We start from the raw sequence: 18945 nt of genomic DNA on the forward strand, positions 1-18945 counted from the left end.
AGACACAAATCATATTAAGAAACTGATAAAGCATAGAATTAAGATATAGGAGCCAAATAAAATCTATACTCATGCACCCAATTATAATTAACTTGTCTGCATAATTGTAATTCATAATGTTGACAAGATAGGTTGATTTTAGAAGGTGTCATCCTCACCTGGTAAGACCCAGAAAACTTTGTTATAGTTCCTTCAGGATCCAAAATTCTCAGAAGGCAGGCCAGATGCAGTGGCTCACACTTGTAATCCCAGCACTTTGGGAGGCCGAGGTGGGCGGGTCACTTGAGCTCAGTTCGAGACCAGCTTGGCCAACATGGTGAAACCCTGTCTCTACTAAAACTGTTTTAAAAATTAGCCGGGTGTGTTGGCAGGCGCCTGTAATCCCAGCTACTTGAGAGGCTGAGGCAGGAGAATCGCTTGAACCTGGGAGGCGGGGGTTGCAGTGAGCTGAGATCGCACCACTGCATTCCAGCCTGGGTGACAGAGCAAAGACTCTGTCTCAAAACAAACAAACAAACACACACAAAACAAAACAAAACAAACAAAAAACACAACCCCAAATTCCCAAATTCTCAGAAGTCAGTAAAAAGGCAAATTTCTCATTTGGAATTGACTATGCAGCTCACAATGATTTAATGATAGTCTGTCTACTACCTTCAACCTTCAGTAAGGAGAAAGACTGGGCACTTCCCCTGAAAATATCATTTAAAGCAGAAGGGGTTCCGTTTTGGGAAAATGCAGTTCTGCTCCTCAAACGGATTTCAGGTACAAAGACAAGGATCCAATGGCAGCTGGGCTGCTTACCTTATGATGACTTCATGTGTGGACCTGTTGACCAGCAGGCTTCCCAGCATCCGGTCACAGAAATGGCAAGGCGTCTGCGGGGACCAGCCTAGGGAGAAAGGGAAAGGTTTAACACAAAAGACTTAAAAATCATTGGGGTGTGTTTACCTCTCACCCATCCAGTTCCTTTAGGTTTTTTTTTTTTCATCCTAATTCAAACTTAACACATTTTATTGGTTCTTATTTTCTGTCTTAGTCCATAGCACAGATTGTAAGGTTTTGTTTGCAAAGTGAAAAAAAGGAGAAATTAAAAGTGGCCGGTCAGGCATTATTATGCATGTAGAAGTTCTGAAATCAAAGTGTCTCAAAATAGATAAAATTAATGTTAGTTCAGCTATTGCTACTGCTATTATTTAAAGATAATTTAAAGATTTAAATTAATCTTAAATTAAATTTAAAGATACATTAAGGTTCCCCTGAAATACCACTGTTTTTGGAACAGGGCCTGATGCAGCTGATACATGAACCTGCGCACACCCTCGGGAGAAGACAACACGCTTTAGCTAAACATTCCCCATCACCTGGGCTAGCTTTCCAATAACTCTGGCAGGCACATTTGTGTGCACACACGCATTCTCATGTACTGTGCTCATAAAAACACACAAACGGCTCAGAATCCTTTCTCCTCTGGCTCCCCTAAAATCAAGAAAACCAAAGGCACCCACTAACGTCTCAACTTTTCATTTACTTTTTGCAGACCTTTGTTTCACAAGGGTTCCATTTGCACTGATTTATGAGGAAGTCAGGTTTATAGCTCATAAAATGATAATCCTTTACATCAAAAATTGTTTCTATTTCTCAGTCACCATAAATACTAATCAATAAACCATTTACCTAATGATATTTACCTTATAAAATTTCTTTGGTTGTGAATGATTCTAGCCTCCTAGAGTATAAATTATCCTCTATCCTCTACAAATTCAAGAACTAAGGAAATTAAATGTCCACCATTTTCTCTAAATTCTTATTTAATAGTCTTAAGTGATAATAAAAAGGTTCCAGGTTTAATATAATTGAAGTCCAGAAGTGAAGCTATGAGTGAAGGTGTTTCTTATTAGGGAGTTTATATAGAAACTCAAGTGTTTTAAGGAAATTCAAGTAAATTATTCCCACTGAGTCATGTTTATAGTTATGTTGTTTAAAGGAAGGAGATTAAAAAAAATCTACAAGCAGGTTCACAGGCCCCTAAAATGCATTACAGTACATTCAAAACAAAAACCATAAGGATATTCAAGATGAAAGTAATAACCAGGGCAATTTGTAAAAAATCTACCACTGAAGTAAAATAATGAGAGTGAAACTAAATTCATCTGTAACTCTGAATAGAAATGAAAGGGCACCAGGGAAGCAGGCACAAAGGAATCTTGATTTTGCTTATAAAATATACTTTTAATTATGGAAAAAAATTTGCAGTTGAGATGAAACAGGACAATACTCCTTATAGTGAGCTGGAAAGACCAAATTACTGTTTTCAGGGTTGGGTTATAAATTACCAGGGGAAAAAATAGCCTTATGATGAAATTGCTAAATACCATAAAGTATCAAAATATGAGCAGATGTCACCACAATAAGTTCCAAATTGCTTGTAAATTAAAACATTAAAACCCACGATAATTCAATAAGTAATTAATATACAAACAGCTCTTATTACAAGCTGTTCAGAAGAAAGCTTGCAATCAAATTCCTATTCTTTGGTCCAAAACAGATGGTAACCCACAAATGAGAGTCTTGAAATTTGAGATTATCTCTTATATATGTTGTTAAATTCAATAAGTATAATTAACTTATCATCTGTGTGTGATCAACACAAAAATAGGAATTATGATTTTGGTTAATAACATTCTTCTGGTTATGAAACATGTCAAAAATAATTAGTTTATTGCTAGAAACAATAAATTTAAATGAGAAATCAGACCTTCCAACACCTGGTCATTACTGATTTTCCCATTATTAGTACACAAATAGAACCACAATAAACAGCCCTGGCAAGAAAGTTTACATATTGCCAAATATTTGTGTGAAATGCAAATGATTTTAACAAATGCCATATGCTCTTTATTTTTACAACTAAATAAATGCTGATATGTGACAAATGTAAAAGGGATTCTAATTTTCTGGTAGTCCTCTGCTCTTGGTGTGGTGTGCCATGCATGTATAGCGACAGTCCCTCCACACTGAACACGGAGAGGTTTTGAAGGGGCTCTCTAAACTGATACAACACAGCATGTACCTGCTTCTCCATAGAAAGCAGGTTAGAATAGAGCTCCTGGTGCCACATACATTTCCTCAAAAAACTGAATTCAAACACTGTAATCAAATAAAATGCAAAATAATTTAGAAACTGCAAATTTACCAGCCTGCTCCTCCCCCCAAATTTCTCTTTTCCACTACTGAGTTCTTGCCAATGGTAGGTGAAAAGACCTGGGGAAGGATGTGTACAACTTGTGGTCATGGGGGTTGCTTGAGAGCCTGTCTGACCTTTAGGAAGGCAGGACAGTAACACAAAAGGAACCTGGATCCCCCGATGCTCTTGGGGATTTGACACCTACCCTTCTGGGACTACCGTCTGCCTTTGTCTCAAATTGCTGTATTTTGATGTTTAGCCTATTCCCTAAGTAGAATACAGAATCCCTGGGTGATGATCTCAATTTTCCTCATGGTATCCAGTGTTTCCTTTCATCACATCATCCATAACACACATTACACCTTTTCTACCCGAACAGGAGGAAGAGTCCTTTCTTCAAGTTCATTTCTACAGTCCAGGCTTGACACATAACAACACTTGATAAAAGTTAGCTTAATGAATGAAGGATGTACCATACATAATCATTCAAAACATTATAGTTGCTGATTACACACGTTAATATAAACTTTGGAAGTCCTCTACACATTCATTTCTTCATGATGTCTGCCTTAATTCTATTGTGAAAAATCAGAAGAAAATGCAGCATTTTCCCATGGATATTGGAATTCAGAAAGATTCCTGTGGAGTTATTTTTACTGGCATCTTTGAGGATGTTCTTGGGGTAAGCACGAAAATTTCAAGAGATAGTTTTAAAGAAAAGGACACAGAACGGTCTGTTATTGTTTTCCGATGTTTTAGAATTCTAGATCTCCAAGTGCAAGCACCAGTTATCACTCCATTGTGTATTTATGAGTAGGCAGTCTTTGTATATTTCCTTGAACTGGTGCCTCACCGACACTATCATTTCACTGCTCGTTGTGCCTGGAAATAGACCTAGGCATATGTGAGCCAGTCACATACAGTTCATTTTCCACCTTTTAATTCTTCACACAACTATTGTTTCACAGAGCTGAAGAGTTACAAAGGTCCAGCCAAATGTTGTCCAAACTCAATAACACCCTCAGCTAAATTTCATCCTATATGTAAATCGGCTGGTTTGTTCCCATTCATTTATAAATCCTGCACATCCCTTTTCAATCGTGCTTTGTGAATTCCTCTGCAGATTTGTAAAACCACTGTAAGGGATTTTTAAATTGAATACAAGAAATAATCATCCAAAGCACTGAGAAACTCTTCTTTTTAATACTATGTTTTCAAATTTAGAAAGGGGCATTCCTCAAAAGCAGTCATTTTGAGAAATTATATTCTTTTCCTATCAGGAAAGAATTAGCAACTTTAAAGGCTCCCCTTTCGACACAGCCTTCAGAACCCATTCACCTAAGAAAAACCAGAACAGCACACCTCAGGCCCAACATAGACATTCCCCTGGACCATACGTGGTTGTTTCTTTTTTTCCCTTTGTTTTCAGTTGGAGTAAAAATAACAACATAAAATTAACCATTTTATTGTTTTTCTTTTAAAAAATTCTTATTTTAAAAAAAAGTAGAGATGGGGGGTGGTCTTGATATGTTGCCCAGGCTGGTCTCGAACTCCTGGCTTCAAGTGATGCTCCTGCCTCAGCCTCCCAAAGTGCTGGGATTACAGGTGTGAGCCACCAAGCCCGGTCAAATTAAAGTGTACGATTTAGTGGTACATTCAGATGTTATGCAACCACCACCTATGTCAAGTTCCAAACCATTTTCAATCACCTGGAAAGGAGTTCTGGTGCCCACTAAGCACTCACTCCCATTCCCTCCTCCCCCACGCCTGGTGACCACAGAATGCTTTCTGGCTCTATGAATTTCCCTATTTGGGGCACTAAATGAGATCATACAATATGTGACCTCTTGCATCTGGCTTCTTTCACTGAACATGTTTTCCCGGAGCATCCATGTTGTAGCACGTTCCAGGGCTTCACTCCTTTTATGGCTGAATACTATGCTACCGCGTGGCTGGACCACACTGGGTTTTCCAGGCAGCGGCTGACGGGCACCTGGCTTGGGTCAACCATGCAGCTATGAACATTCATGTCCCTGGGGCAACGGCTAGCAGTGGAATTGCCTGGCATCGTTCTGCCTTTATCCTTCTTTACCTGAGTCTCCTCCTCCTCCCCAGGAATGAAAGGTCCACAGGATGGGCAGAGAGAGGCCAAGCTGGAGAGAGTCAGGACCTGGGGAAAGGAGCAGAAGGCCTAGGGCCAGCAGGCAGGGTGGCCAACAAAGGGGATGGATTCGCAAGGAGAAGCCAGGAGCCTGCCCATGGAAGAGCCATAGCCAACAACGACCGCATGCCAGAGCCCTGCTTGGCAAGCACTGTCTGTCTGACAAGCTCATGCTGTGTGCAGGGCTGCACACGCTCACTACCTGGCTGCCACTGCAGACTGAGCATTCCCCTACATAGATCAAATCCCTACCAAGCATTTGCCCAATGACAACAAAGGATGCACCATTTTCTGCTTGGAGCAAAGTTTTCCCACTCAGAAGCATATGTACTACACATTTAATCCCAAATAACAGCATGGGATTGGCATCACGTTTCTGTATTTTAATAGTGTTCTGGAGCAGGGGTGACAGTGCCCGCTGCCACCCCCTCCCCACAGCCCCCGCCATCTCCCAGGGGATATTAGGCAATGTCTGGAGATATTTTGGGGTGTCCCAACTGGAAGTGGAGGTGCTACTGGCATCTCCTGACACAACAGAATCAAAGTTGTATGATAAAATTCCTTTGGGTGCTCATGGCAAGGCTAGCACGGTACAACACTGAGGTCCCCTGCCTATAGTCATACCAACTCAGCAGCCACAGGAGGGAGGCGCCGGAACACGGCCCCCCCCCAGCCCCCACCCCGCCTTTAGGTAGGCGGACATCTTGCCTGCAGCCTCGAAAGACCCCCACACTGGTATCACTCAGCTAACTGAGGCCAGCACTCCCGGCTTTCAGAATCTAACACCTTGTCACAGGCAAGTTGGAAACATACCTGGGCAAGGGGCCTTCTCAGCTAGCACCTCATCAAATGGGGGTAATAATTTGCAGAGTTGTTGCCAGGAAAAATGAGAACCAAGTGAACTTGGAAGCCAATTGACTGGAGTTTTAGAGTAAGTAGGGGAGTGTCTGCCAAGGCATGCTCTTCAGAGTGCCATTTCTCAGGCTGTTTAGTAGATGTTTAGTATGTGTCATCTGAAAAACGGCTCCACACTTCAAAACAATTGGCAACACCGGGTTAAATAACGTTATTAAAAAATAATAGGCCAGGCGCAGTGGCTCATGCCTGTAATTGCAGCACTTTGGGAGGCTGAGGTGGGAGGATCACTTGAGGCCAGGAGTTCAGGACCAGTCTGGGCAACATAGCAAGACCCCATCTCTATTAAATAATAATAATAATAGCTAACATGCATATTGCACCTGTTACATGCCTGGCTCTCTTCTGAGAGCTCTGAGCTTATTTAATCCATCTAATTAATAATTTTAAATATTTAATGTGCCTAGCACACTAAGTGCTTCTACAGCATATACTGTGTCAGATGGCAGTGGTGGTTTCCATGCGTACAGGAGCGTGTGAGGGAGTGCGGTTACTATCCCGTTCTCATACAGAAGGAACTGATGCACTGACATGTAGCTGCATGTCCAGGTCCCAGGGCTGGGGACTGGTGGAGCTGGGGTGTGAATGCTTGCAGCCTGGCTCCACGGTTTGCAGTTGTCACCATGAGGTTCTGCCGCCTTTTAATTTGCTGCAGAGTTTGCTAAAAGCTTTGATCAGCTATTGTGCATCGTGAGCGCAAAGATGAAAAACTTAGGATTTACCATGAATCCCACCTCCCACCACCTCATGGTGCATCTTCACTGCCACATCTCAGGCCATACCAGCCAGTCGTGCATCTGTACAATAAATGTCCAGTTGGTCCTCATGATTTCCTCCCAGCTGCACGTATCCTGGGCAGCACGTATCCTGTGAACCCCTCCATCCCACCTTACTGCTAAAGGACTTGTCCAGGTGTCTAAGAGCCCATGCAGATGAGGATACTCCATGCTCTACGTGCTAGGGCTTGCCTGACTCTCCCAGGTTTCTCTATGAAAGACATCTCCACATGTGGAAATCCTAAAGATACTTTTTTGACTGACTCTGAATACCTCAGTCACTAAACATTCTACTACGCTGAGATTTTACTGTTAGAAGACGATGTGTTCTCCAACGTGTATATTTTTAAGACTGCAAGCTTGAAATCTAAAGGTGACAGTACTTGACTAAAATGAATGCAAGTGTGCCAAGATGGTAATAACTTATAAAAATACACGTTACTTTTAATATCATAATAGTGTCAAGAAACAGGGCAGTTCTGTGTGAGCGTCATCCATTGGGAATCCAAATCGGGCCAGCATCCTCATTTCTCTTTCTAGTCACCAAATTATGAAAATGGGTATGGGGAGGTGGAAAGTCACAATGCATTCATTATTTCTTCATATCTTACCATCTCATCTTTTTTTCTTTTTAAATTCACTTTTGGAATAGTCTTGATCTAGGTGGATTATTTTTTGCCACTGTAGTAAACCTCTACCCTTCTTTTTTATATGTGCTCCTCAGAGGCAACTCTGAAGACTCCCCTTCCCTTTTAAAGTTGTATCTATGACATCGAAAAAATGTTTTGTTTTATTTTCTTAATAATCAATGACCAATTTTGCACACGAATTCCTTAGGCCTAACCTTTAATGGTCTTTAAAAATAAGCATATATGTTATAAGCAAACTAGAAGGCTGTAAATTAAAACCAAAGAATATCTTAAAAGAGTTTTCTTTTAAAACCAAGTCTGCATGATTAAATGATAAAAATTACTTGTCCTATGTCTACAGAAGAAAACGAGAGTTTGAATGTTTTTGAAATTAACATTTCAGTACTGCCATCTGTAAATGGTAATCCTGGGTATGCCATCAATTTCCCTTTAGTATGTTCATGGATCATTACTGTACAAAATGAGAGAGAGAGATTGTGGTAATAGCTTTTATAGCTGAAACAAGGAAATAGGTTACTACTGGAGCACTCCCGTAAAGCTGGCGGTTACGCTGGCAATTGTTACTGATATCTTTTCCACAAGCTAATCGTGTTCGCATACCCTCTACACAATACCAGGCAAATGCCCCATTGCTTTCTGGTAACCCAACTCTAAAAGGTCCAAGGAGCCAATATGGAGTTATAAAAATATGTAAAAATAATAAACACTGGTTTTCATCAGTGTTTCCCTCACTGGGTTTAGTGTTCATTAATAAAATACTAGTACTGAGATGAAAAAATATGTTACTTAAAACACATTTTGGATGGGCGCAGTGGCTCACGCCTGTAATCCCAGCACTTTGGGAGGCCGAGGTGGGCAGATTACTTGAGGCCAGGAGTTCGAGACCAGCCTGGCGAACATAGCGAAACCCCATCTCTACTAAAACTACAAAAAAATTATCTGGGTATCGTGGCATGCACCTGCAGTCCCAGCTGCTCAGGAGGCTGAGGCACGGGAATCGCTTGAACTCGGGAGGTGGAGGTAGCAGTAAGCTAAGATCGTGGCCACTCCACTCCAGCCTGAGTGACAGAGCCAGACTGTCTCAAAAAAACCACAAAAACCAAAAACGCATTTTAAGGATTCCAAGATCAAATAAAGTTGTGAAACTCTCAATTAAGAAAAGTAAAACAGATTCAAAAAGCTAAACAAGCCCCAAGCAGGATAAACCTCAACAAGAAATAGAAAACCCCAACAAGACACAATCAATTTCTTGAAAATCAGTGACAAACTCTTAAAAGTGGCCAGAAAAAAAAGCCAAAAGTTATATCCAGAGGAAAAATTATACTAAAAACTGCAAACTTCTTGTCAAAAGCTATGCAAGGCAGAAGACAATGAAATCTTTAAAGAACTGAGAGGATGTATCAATGCAAAATTCTACACCCAGATGAAATATCTTTCAAAAAATGACGGCAAAATAAGGAGTTTACCAAACAAAAGCAGAGAGAATTCACTGCCTGTAGGCCTGCATTACAAGACAGACTGAAGGGATTCCATGAAGGGGAAGACAAACTTCAGCTGGAAAATGCGGATTCCCACAAAGAAACGATGAAGTGGCAGAAATAGTAAATATAAACATAAAAATATTTTATTCTCTTTAAAAGAATTATTTTCCATGTAATTGACTTCTTAGTACAAAATTAGTAACGATGTATTATGGCGTTTGTAACAGGTATAGAAGTAAAATGTACGGCAAATGTAGCACAAAGAACTAAGAATGGAAGGACAATGAGAGCACATTGTTGTAAGGCTCTCATATGTGAAGTAAAATATCTTTCAAACATAGATTGTGATAAGGTTAAACATGAAAACTGTCAACACTAGAGCAACACCCTAAAAAATAAAGCAATGAGTTATTGCCAATAAGCTTGCTGAAAAGTATAGTCACGAAAAAGCCCCAATTTATGCAAAAGCACACAGGAACAGAGGAACAAGGAAACACAGAGTAAGTGGCACAAAGAGAAAACAAAGAGCAAGTGGTAAATGGTATAACCACTCCAGCGAAAAGGCTGAGACAGGGACAGCAGACACTGTGGGCTACTGCTGGGTGAAGAGTGCGAGGAGGGAGAGGAACAAAGATAACTACTGGGTACTAGGCTGAATACTGGGGTGACAAAATAATCTGTACAACAAACCCCTCATGACACGAGTTTACCTATATAACAAACCTGCACATGTACCCCGGAACCTAAAAGCTCAATAATAAAATAAAAATAAAAGCAAAATAAATAAGAGGCCGAGATTGTGAAACTGGACTTAAAAAGCCAGAGTCTTCTCTATGCTGTCTATAACAAACCTACTACTTTGAATACACGTATATGCTGTTACTGAATATATGTATATATATTATCCATATATCTCATATATGTTATATATTGATTATATGTTGTTGATATATAGCCTTTGAAAATATGAACAGTCACCCCTCTGTATCCACAAATTCTGTATCTAAGGATTGAAAATATTTTTAAGGCCAGGTGTGGTGGCTCACACCTCTAATCCCAGCACTGTGGGAGGCCAAGGCGGGAGGACTGCTTGAGGCCAGGAGTTCGAGACCATCCTGGGCAACATGGTAAAACCCAGTCTCTACAAAAAATACAAAACTTAGCTGGGCGTGGTGGCACACGACTGTAATCCCAGCTACTTGGGAGGCTGAGCAGGAGAATTGTTTGAATCCAGGAGGCAGAGGTTGCAGTGAGCCGAGATCACGCCATTGCACTCCAAGCCTGGGCAACAGAGCAAGACTCTGTCTCCAAAAAAAAAAAAAGTCCAACTCTTCTGAGTCCTTCAATATGTGAAGCTGGACCGACTAGCCTTGTCAGTTTGGAAATGATATATATATATTTTTAAGTTGCTATTAAAATTATAGAAGTAACACATGTTTATTGAGGAAATTTTAACTGGTTCTCAAGCAGATGTGATTTTGCCCCCCAGGGGACATTGGACAATGTCTGGAGACACTTATGTGGTCACCATAAGGAGAGGCTGCTGCTGGCATCCAGCGGGGGATGCCCAGGGATGCAGCTGAACCTCCTGCAGTGCACAGGATGGACCTCCCACAGATAGTTCTCCAGCCCCACATTTCAACAGTGCCACAGTTAGGAAACCCTAATGTAAAAGGAAAACATTAAAAATCTTCTCTTTCCAAGTCCTCTCAGTCTTAATGCACAGGCAGCCTCTGCTCTAAGCTTCTTCCACAAGTTCAGTACAGGTGTATTCTTAATTTTAACACAAACATAGCATCTTTTAATTGAGTCATGAGAACCACATATCAACTGTTTTCATTCCTAACATTCTTGAACAGCAAGGCTGGTTATGCATCTTCTAAATGCAGCAACTCCTCACTTTCCCATTCAGAAATAAAGAGTCTATTTAATATTATGTCCATTATATAATTGAACCATGCCCAGCTCATTTTTTTTTTGTATTTTTAGTAGAGACGGGATTTCACCGTGTTGGCCAGGATGGTCTCGATCTCCTGACCTCGTGATCCGCCCGCCTCGGCCTCCCAAAGTGCTGGGATTACAGAATTGAGCCACCGCACCTGGCCAATTTTTGGATTTTCTATGATACATTTTTCCGGATTCAGATACGTCTTGGCTATAGTTAGTCCACAGTGTCTAAACAATATTGTAGTTGAAACAAAAATGAGTTATCACAGGGTTTTGCTTTTCACTCACATGTACATCTCGCTCATTATGTAAAATTCAGATTCATAGATTCTTAGGTCAACACTTACTATCTTATTTATAGATGAGGAGACCGAGCTCCATGAAGACCAAGTGGGTCAGTCATCCCTCTCACCAAGAAAGCAACAGAGTGCATGGTTAGATGAGTGAATGAATTTCACTTTTGATCTGTGGAATTCAGTTACCTTTTTGAGAATGAAACCTGTGTAATTCCTAGAAACCCTAATTACTGTCAAAATCCGCACATTATTGGTGGATCCTGCCTTCAATATGTAAATACTTCCCTAGTTGCACTACAGCTACCGGAAACTTGCAAAACAACTAGCAACAATATTCCTAATATAAATGACTACAGAATCCTAGTTAAATATATACAATGCTTTTTAAAAAGTGTGGAACCTTACATCAGGCCTAATTTTGTGTGACTACAGTTGCTGAATAGGAATATTTTTCAATTCATAAAATAAACATTGCCACCCTTGTAAGAATTCTGATTCCTCAGTACCCTTTCTTGCTATGCGACACTGACTAAGACTCAAGGTCTGGGTGACATTTGATCCCCTAAAAACCAGGGCCCAGAAAGACATGCAGTTTGGCTCTCTCTGACACGATGGCTAAATAGTGAAGTTTTCTTCTATCTGGCTTTTATGTGCCTGAATAGCCATGATGCTGCTGTACGCTCATGGACCATGGCCACAAAAAGGCAGTTTAGAGCATGAAATCATTGGGAAAGCAAACACTTCAGGCATTTCACTTGAAGCAAAACCAAGAAATCTACTGTTTCATTAAAAACCACTTCTACCACGATGAAGCACTTGGACACAAACCCCGCGAGGCAGGCAGGTATTACTGACCTCTGTAAACTAACGGCACAGGCCATGGAAGGACAGTACACCGCATGGAGTGTCAGCCAGTGCAGGGCCTTGCATTGCCTTTGTCAAAAAGACTTCTGTGTCTACTATCAGAAAGGATGACTGAATCTCAAAACAGAAAAGGAGAGCTCACCATTTAAAACATTTCCAACAGTCAAATATCTTTGCTGACTGGTGATCAGAATTTCCACACTACTAGGGGACTCTGATGGTCCCCTTTGACTTTAGTGTCTGGGCATGGGATGCTGAGGTCACAAAAAACATATGGAATCTCATCTTACCAGATCAGGAATATGTATGTCCAAGGTATCGTGGTACAAAGAGACACATGCAACATGTGCGTCATGCTTCGTGTTACATGAGTTTAGTCTTCCCTAACACTCTGGCCCCCACTGCATCACCGTCCCCTGACATCTCAAAGACGAGAAGACCTTTCACTACATTGCCAGGGAGACTGGAATCTAGGAATGATCCCAGGTGGTCTGACCCTAAGTCCCATCAGCTTCCCATTACACCACATGACTTATCTTAAAATAAAAAATAAAAACAACCAAAAAAAAGGAACTCATTCTTCTACTAGTTTGCATTTTCTTTTCTGTTTTTGTTTTTTGTTGTTGTTGTTGCTGCTGTTTGTTTGTTTGTTTTTTTTGAGACAAAGTCTCACTCTGTTGCCCAGGCTGGAATGCAGTGGCATGATCTCGGCTCACTGCAACCTCTGCTCCCTGGGTTCAAGTGATTCTCCTGCCTCAGCCTCCCGAGTAGCTGGGATTACAGGCACCCGCCACCTTGCCCAGCTAATGTTTTGTATTTTTAGTAGAGAAGGGGTTTCACCAGCTTGGTCAGGCTAGTCTCGAACTCCTGACTTCGTGATCTACCTGCCTCAGTCTCCCAAAGTGCTGGGATTACAGGCGTGAGTCCCCGCACCTGGCCTAGTTTGCATTTTCATTTACCTTACCTATATCTTGTTTGCACAACTCAACCACACTGTACTCATACCTAGTGTAAGCCATCTTTCTCTTCTCCGGATTTCAGTATGGCCTTGTTTTCCAAACATTACACGCTACCAGTGCAAGCTAGCAAACTCTGAGAAGTAGCACGATCCTGGAGTGAGGCTGTCCTCAGCTAAATCCCAGAATTTCGTGCTGAGGACTCCATGTCCCCCAGTCAATAACTTAACCTCTCTGTGCCACTAAGTGAGCACAATGCTTTATAGTTACACTGTATGAATTTACATATTCAAATATAGGTAAAGCCATACATGTAGGCTTGTAAAAAAAACAATACAATCACACAGTGGGAATAGCTACACTCACTGGTCACTGGAATGCTGTTGTGTTCCTTTTGTTCTATTAATATTCTCAGACCTTAAAAGCAACCATAAAAGCGAGATGAAACTTTTATGTATTTTTACCACAATTAAACACATAAAAATTTAAAAACCAAGATGAACCTGCAGACGTTTTCACCAGTCCCTCCCAAAAGGATAAATTTGAGCCATTTCTTTAAAAGGAACTTAAAATAGTCATACAAGTAAAAGTATCAAGTGAGTGAAGCTGTAGTTTCAAATGGAACATAATATTTATCTGTGGCTTTCTTAAATGGAAACATATTACTTGGTTCTCAAACTGAATTTTTTTAAATGAGCAAGTGTGTTTGAGAAAGGAAAAACGAAAAAGGTCAGATGAGAAAAAAATTCAGACTAGATTGAGCTCTAGCAGATGTTAAAATTCTTAATTTTTTTTTGTAAAGAGAACATTAAAATATGTTAGCAGCGTCCATATCTAAGTAGCATTGTTCTTGCCACATTTAGTTATATGCATACCTTATTTAACAACATCTTCATATTTCCCAAATCCCGCCTTTCTTTTCTACTATTCCCACTTTACTAGTCTAATAGAAAACAGGCTGCTTCTTCATGCAAATATCACTTCAAACACAATTTTCAAAAGAGAAAACACGATGCCCCATTTCCTACAAAACCCAAATACAAGAAAAATAGAATTTAAGTCTGCTTCCTGGTTTAAACATAACCTGATTTGTATTGAGCCTGTTCAAATTTATCTCAGGTCCTAAGATCACCCTCATGAATAAAATAAAATAATAGGTTAAATGTAAATTATATAGGTACCCACAGTAGAGTTGGGTGTGTATATTAAGAAGTTCTGAGGGTGACATTCCTGACAACAAATTAAACACTATGAACCAAGTGTTGCCCTTAAATGATATGTTGAAGATGTCCTTTAAATGAAAGAAGCTAATGGAGAAAACGGATGCTATGTGAATTTCACTTTTAACAAGTCACATTCAGCCCTCACTGCAGAGAACAGCTCTTTGCAAAAACAACAACTTGAAAACACTGCAGTTATGACATTTACATGACTTTACAGAAATATCACAGATTAAAAATAGAAGACTGCCTCTTAGTTGGCTATAAACCTTGTCCCAAAAAAGTGTATGAAAAAAAGAACAATTTTGAGAAGTCTTCCCCAGTTTGGTTCCTCCACTACACAGAAACTTATCTCCTAGTCAATGGGAATAGATAGTTCCTTAAAAGGCATGATAGGAAGCCACACTTTGGAATTACAAACAGGAAAAGAAATGTACCTGAAATAAGCAAGATGCAAATGGGTTGGAGTTTTTACACTTTGCATCTTCTACTGAAGAAAATGCCCCCTGCAGGCTTAAGCAACTGGGATTGGTGCTTACATGCAAAAAAGTGAGAAATAATGTGTAGGATGGTGTGATTAATTAGGTGGACAGCTTGATGCACCTACTCAGACCCTTGGAAAAGCCCATGGAATTGGGCAGAGCAGTCGACAGATGTAAGCTTTGTCGGACTCCTTACCATTTTAACCAGGTTTGCAAATGTGTTTTTTGTTTGTTTGTTTGTTTGTTTGAGACAGGGTCTCACTCTGTTGCCTAGGCTGGAGTGCAGTGGTGCAATCACGGCTCACTGCAGCCTCTATCTCCCAAGCTCAAGTGATCCTGTCACCTCAGCCTCCCAAGTAGCTGGGACTGCAAGCATGCACCACTATGCCCCGCTAATTTTTGTACTTTTTGTAGAAGCAGGGTTTCGCCATGTTGCCTAGGCTGGTCTCGAACTTGTGGGCTCAAACGATCCTCTCACTTCAGCCTCCCAAAATGCTGGGATTACAGGCATGAGCCACCATGCCAGGCCTGCAAATTTGTTCTTGAAGGGCCATAGCAAATCCCACTCCATGGGCCACACAGAGTCTGTTCCATAGACAACAGACAATGGGTATAGCCGTGTTCCAATGAAACTTCAACTATGTAAAGTGAAATCTGAATTCCATTGAATTTTCATGGATAATGACATATTATCCTTCATTTTTTTTAGCCATCTAAAAATATTAAAAATATCCTTAGCATGTTGCCTGTACAGAATTAGCAGGGCTAAATTTGGCTTGCAGGATATATTGGGTTAACCTTTGCATCAAATCATAGGAGTCACGGTCGGACCCTACCTTTATCACATCTCACAAAAACTTAAACCCCCATAAAAACAGTATGGCAGGCCCTCAAAAGAGTAAACAGAATGACCATGTGATCCAGCAAGTCCACTTCTAGGTATATGCAGAGGAAATGGAAGCAGAGACTCAGACACTTGTTCCTCAATGTTCACAGCAGCATTATTCACAATAGCCAAAAGGCGGAAGCAACCCAAATGCCTATGAACAGATGAGGGGATAAACGACATGCTGTTTATATGAACAATGACATATTTGGCCTTTAAATGGAATGAAATTCTGTCCAGGTGCAGTGGCACACGCCTGTAATCCCAGCACTTTGGGAGGCCAAGGTGCACAGATCACTTGAGACCAGGAGTTCTAGACCAGCCTGGCCAACATGGCGAAACCCCATCTCTACTAAAAATACAAAAAACAAACAAACAAAAAACAGAAAAAATTAACCGGGTGTGGTGATGCGCATCTGTAATCCCAGCTACTCGGGAGGCTGAGGCAGGAGAATTGCTTGAACCTGAGAGGCGGAGGCTGCACTAAGCTGAAACTGTACCACTATACTCCAACCTGGGCGACAGAGCGAGACTTGGTTTCAAAAACAAAAAGAGAATGAAATTCTGACACAGCTGTGTGAACCTTGAAGACACTACACTAAGTGAAATATGCCCAACGTGAAAGGACAATTAATGTATGATTCCACTATATGAAGTCACCAGAGTAAGCAAAACAAGAGCTAGAAAGTAGGACGGTGGTTTTCGCGGGGCGTGGAGAGGGGGATGGAGAATCAATACAGGAAGATGAAGTTCCGGAGGTGGACGGTGACTGTACTTAACGCCACTGAACTGTATGCTTAAAATGGTAAATGTAATGTTATGTGCATTTTATCACAAACAAAATTGCAATGAAATTGAAACTTCAAAGCACATATGTCTTCCAAAGACCCCTCTGTTGGTTAAAGAAAAAATCAGAAACATCAAAATGGTTATGAGAGTGAAAATGAGCATCAACCAGTTTGTTTTCAAACTAGCAAGTCAAGAATATATTAAGCCAGATTCAAATTCTTAACTAAAATTAAAAATGTACAGGACCAAGTTCTTTTCAGATTCAAAAATGTCATTCTGATATACTTCCCAGTATAGTTGTGGCCTTTCCTAGAAACAGTCTCAGAATCTTGATAGTTTCTGGAACATCTGAATGTTCGTCAAACTTAGAAATTCTCAGACCAGCTTTCATCCCTGGAGAACTGAGCTACGTGGCAGCAGAAGGGCACGCTTCGGTTCACTAAATTTGTATTAATCTGTGTCGTTGGGAAATGGGCTGGGTGTTCTTGTTAAACCAAGGTTAATCACAAAATTCATTCAAAAAATTAACAAATGATGCTGTTATACGATGTTCAGGACTGTGCTTGTGGTTGTTAGCAAAAACTTCAAAAGTCTAAGAAAAACAACAGGTATCAGGTCTAATTTAGCTGAGTGCATCATTTCTCTCTACCTCAGATGAAAACTGCAGAGTCAGAAAAAAAAGGAGAGGGATAGAATTTAAGCAGAACTCCTAGTCTAGGCCATCTCCCTTATTTTAAAAAGGTGGGGAGTCAGTGAGAATAAGACAGTGATATTAATGTATATTCTCTGCAGAAGTCTCCAGATGGCTGGTTCCCTATATTCTTATCTCCTAAGAGGCTCCAAGTCCCTGTGAAAATGGAAGGAGGTATTAAATGATTTTGGAAGTGCTTTGGGCACCCTGAGTTTCTGAAAGGCATCTTCCTGACCTTTGAGTGCCCCTCGCTGACTACACCGCCATCTGTCTCTCCAGTGAATGAATCTGGTTTCCAGGTCTACATCCCAGATGTCTCCAGCCCCCGCCCTCCATAGCTCCTCACTTATCCCTGCATGCACTGCATGACTTGGCCACTTGAAGGTCCAACCAGCATCTCAAATGCGACACGCCCACAGTGGAGACCTCCACCCACCCAACCATGGCATCTCATCTCTCTTGCAGCCTGTGGTCTCCATAAGTCACACCTCCCTCCCACTCCCTGCTCACATGCCACACCTTCACTCCCCTGCCAGGACACACGCATGTCCACTGACGTTCTGCACTGAAGAGTGTCCCGAATCTGTTCTCTCCCCTTCTTGGCTCCACTGAGCTATGCTAGTGGAAGGTGAGGTTATCTCCCTGCCTGGGACCCAGTTGGAGTCATCACAGTCTGTCCCTCAGCCAGCAGCCAGTCACTGGTTAGTGTGGTGGGAAGCTGCTGCGGGGTTTCAGGTCCACACTCATCCTCTTAGTATTATGGCCTGCAAAGCACTGTAGGGTTTGCTCACCGTGCACACCTCTGACCTCAGCTCTGTTGGTCACTCGCTCCACCATGCTGGCCTGGCCTGTGTCTTCCCTCGGGCTCCTGGGTGCCTGGCCTTCGCATGTGCTGGCCTCTCTACCTGAAACTCTCTTCTCCTGGCTCTTCCGGCTGCATCTTACACACTTTAGTTCATCCATCTCTTCCTCACAGAAGCCTTCTTACCTCTAATGTGGAATCCCCTCCAACCCATGTCACCTTGTTCATCTCTGTCACAGGATGTGTTACTGTCATCAAATTATTTTGTTTCTTGTTCCTCTGTTTGCTATAGGTCTCCCAAATAACAGGCAAGCTCCATCAGGGCAGGGGCCTCTGCAGTCACAGCACTTAGCTTGGAGGGTGCCTGACTCAGGAAAGAAATTTAATAAACAGCTAGGTAAGTATGAGTTCCCGGATAAATATACAAACTTAAGAAAGTTCAGAACTCAAGAGCCTGTAGTGGACAGCACAACCCCATGGAACACTGCATTTTCCTTCATCAGGACTCACAGCATCTCTAGGTCTTGCGGAGTTTTTACAACGAGCATGAACACCAACCGTAAAGTGGATGGTGAAGTAGAAGCCACATGGTACCACATCCCTCTCAACTTACATGGGTAGAGCAGATGGGCTTGCTGTGGCAGCCACTGTCCCCATTTTGCCTACATTGAAGAGATTAATAGCATCATAATGTAGAGCTTACAACTGAGTTAGTCTGACACACAGGCAATTACTAGACTTCACACATTACTGGGAGGTCTAACAATAAAAAGATAAATGGCAACTAGTTCTTGTAAAGGCATCTGCCTGTTTCCCACCAGACACTGATTTACGTGTGCACG

At 41.4% G+C, this 18945-nt stretch overlaps 1 protein-coding gene across 11 annotated transcripts in view; it reads right to left on the reverse strand.

The window, feature by feature from the left end:
• TBL1X (transducin beta like 1 X-linked) overlaps positions 1-18945 on the reverse strand; it is a 251124-nt gene that overhangs the window by 81114 nt on the left and 151065 nt on the right. For 10 of the 11 annotated variants that reach the window (XM_037986323.2, XM_007990989.3, XM_037986321.2 and 7 more), the window contains one exon: positions 805-892. The gene's annotated coding sequence lies outside the window, so the exon portion shown is untranslated. Of the gene's footprint in view, positions 1-158; positions 474-804; positions 893-18945 lie in introns of all 11 variants that reach the window. The other variant, XM_073013882.1, reaches the window with a different exon arrangement.

Source organism: Chlorocebus sabaeus, chromosome X (genome assembly GCF_047675955.1).
Source record: "Chlorocebus sabaeus isolate Y175 chromosome X, mChlSab1.0.hap1, whole genome shotgun sequence".
In the NCBI taxonomy this organism is placed as follows: domain Eukaryota; kingdom Metazoa; phylum Chordata; class Mammalia; order Primates; family Cercopithecidae; genus Chlorocebus; species Chlorocebus sabaeus.